Source organism: Budorcas taxicolor, chromosome 1 (assembly GCF_023091745.1).
Source record: "Budorcas taxicolor isolate Tak-1 chromosome 1, Takin1.1, whole genome shotgun sequence".
Lineage (NCBI taxonomy): Eukaryota > Metazoa > Chordata > Mammalia > Artiodactyla > Bovidae > Budorcas > Budorcas taxicolor.
Window position 1 is genome coordinate 44,011,524 of NC_068910.1, and position 3,041 is coordinate 44,014,564.

The window sequence follows — 3,041 nt, forward strand, 5'->3', positions numbered from 1 at the left end:
TTACTTTTATATTTACATTCCCTCTTCCACCCCACTACAAAAGTACTTAAGGCTTGCCTTCAAAACGTTACTAAACTGACTAAAGACGATGTGACTTATTTAAATAATCTGACCCAAACTTGTACCATTTGTCGGCAGACAAATCCTAATATTTGCCCCGACTCCTTTCCCCACCCACCAAATTCACAGACACCTTCCCGCACAAGACTGGCAGGTAGATTTCACCCACATGCCACCTGTAAAAAGGGTTAAATTTCTCCTAGTCTTCATAGATACATTTTCTGGATGGATTGAAGCTTTCCCGACTACAAACGAGCCCCTACTGTGCCTCAGCTTATTCTTACTGAAATCCTCCCAAGGTTTGGAATGCCTTCCTCCCTCCAGTCTGACAATGGGCCCAAATTCACATCCCAAATCACCCAAAATAGTGCACGAGCCGTCAAGTTCCTTGGAGGTTTTACATTCCTTATCATCCCCGGTCTTCTAGTAAGGTTGAGAGCGCCAACTGAGTCCTAAAAGAAACTCTGACCAAACTAACGATCACACTTCGTCGAGAGTGGACTAAACGCCTCCCTTTATCCCTCTTAAATGTCCGGGCCTTACCAACAAACACCCTTAAATATCAGTCTGTTTGAGGCCATGAATGAGAGGCCCATAATACCTTTGCGTCTCCCCACCTCCCAAGACAGTCCCAAACTGCGGTCCCGCCTCCTTTTCCTTTACTTGCCCAGATGCCCTTTGGCAACATATAGATAACTTACTCCCTCGACCACACCCCAATCTTCCATACCCATCCCTTCAAACAGGAGACAAGGTCTCTATGACAGTTCAGTCCCACTCAGATCTAACCCCAAAATGGCAAAGACCCTACACGGTAATTCTGCTGACCCCTACCACTGCAAAATTAAAAAAATCACCCCTTGGGTACACACCACCCGGTTAAAAAAGGTTATACAGCCCAATGATGAAAATGCTTGGCAGCTTAATACTTATCAAGATTCTCACACAGGCCCTACAACTCTAAAGTTCTCATGGTTTCCAATGGCCCCAATGGGCAATGGATGAGCCCATCGATTTCATGGCTACAATTATTCCTGGAACAACTTCTGGCAGATATGTGGGTCTCGAGTCCTCAAGGATCCATGCTCGAACACACTGAAGATTGCATCTCCACCCTGTGGCTACAGGGAACCTTTTATAACTTTTACCCCTTCTCAGACCATTCATGTTTATGATCCTCCTCCTCACTTTTGGGCCTTGTTTGTTTAATCTTTTCCAGAGATACCTCCAAGACCAAATCCGAGCCATTTCCCGAGACCAAGTCAAGACTGTTTTCCTTGAGACCCTGACGGCTAGAATAGAAAATCAACACTACAGGCCTCGGACTTCCTTCCTCCCAGACCACAAGGCACTGACTCCCATTTATCAGCACGAAGAAGCCCTGAACATTAATGGCGCCCACCTCTCTCTCACTTTTTACATATATTTCTTAGGGTCTGGAATGAAGGACAGTTACAAGGCTCAAAATAGCCTGGAGTTAAAATTCCCTCCAGGTCCTCCCCACCATTCTATGCAAAACAAAGAACTCTCTCACCCAAAGAGAAAAATGGACATTAAGGCTAATTAAGCCCGGCTCTCAGCCCATCCAGCGTCTGGCCGATCTCCAAAATTCCTTGCCTCAGCCTTTTAAGAGATAACTACTCCGAACAACCTTGGAGAAGACTAGGCCCCCTGAAGACAGTAGCTTTCCACATAGACGCCTATATATACTTGCTCTCTTCTTGGGTGAGTGGAGCAGCTCACTAATCTGCCTCATTAAAGGTGATCTGTTCCTGTAAAGTGCTGGTCTCGTTCTTTTTCTGAGCCTCGCTTTCTCTAACTCCCTTACCCTACACCCACAAGCGCTGGATGGCTCTGTGCTAAAAGAGCTTTGCAGTCACCCTGTCTCCATGTTCCCTCGGGGTTCTGCTTCCCAATTTCAGCCTTCTGCTTTGCACTCAATTCAGCTTCCTAAGACATGGGCCTCAGCATAGCATTTTTGCAGGGGTTCTGATATGACTGGGACTGGGGGCCTGAAGGGTCAAGGGGAGGAAACAATAACCCTCAAGCCCTTATCGCTTTGTCATGGCACTGTGCAAAGTACAGTACAACCCAGAAACACAACTTCTGTTCAAGCTTAGCTTCTCCCCATTCCTAGATCGGGCATGAAGACGTGCTGCCCCCTTGTGGACATTTCTAGGAACAACAACTTTCAAACCTGATGCTTAAGGCTATAGGTATTCACAAGGCCTGCGGGGGCCCTAAATGATACCAGCCCTGGAGAAACATCCTGTGGTTGGTAATACTGCTGCTGCTGCTAAGTCGCTTCAGTCATGTCCGACTCTGTGCGACCTCACAGACGGCAGCCCACCAGGCTCCCCTGTCCCTGAGATTCCCGGCAGCCCACCAGGCTCCCCTGTCCCTGAGATTCTCCAGGCAAGAACACTGGAGTGGGTTGCCATTTCCTTCTCCAATGCATGAAAGTGAAAAGTGAAAGTGAAGTCGCTCAGTCATGTCCGACTCTTTGCAACCCCATGGACTGCAGCCTACCAGGCTCCTCCGTCCATGGGATTTGCCAGGCTAGAGTACTGGAGTGGGGTGCCATTGCCTTCTCCAAAATACTGCTGCTGCTAAGTCACTTCAGTCATGTCCGACTCTGTGTGACCCCATAGATGGCAGCCCACCAGGCTCCCCCATCCCTGGGATTCTCCAGGCAAGAACACTGGAGTGGGTTGCCATTTCCTTCTCCAATGCATGAAAGTGAAAAGTGAAAGGGAAGTCACTCAGTCGTGTCCGACTGTTAGCGACCCCATGGACTGCAGCCCACCAGGCCCCTCCGTCCATGGGATTTGCCAAGCAATCAGAGCCGATTTCAAGGTGAAAATTCTCCTCACTATTACAACATGTCAATGAGCCAGGAGAGTTCTTCAGCCTCTCAACCATGAAGACAACTGCTATGCAAAAGGGCAGCCGAGGTGGCATCTGGCGCTGGTCCTCTGCTG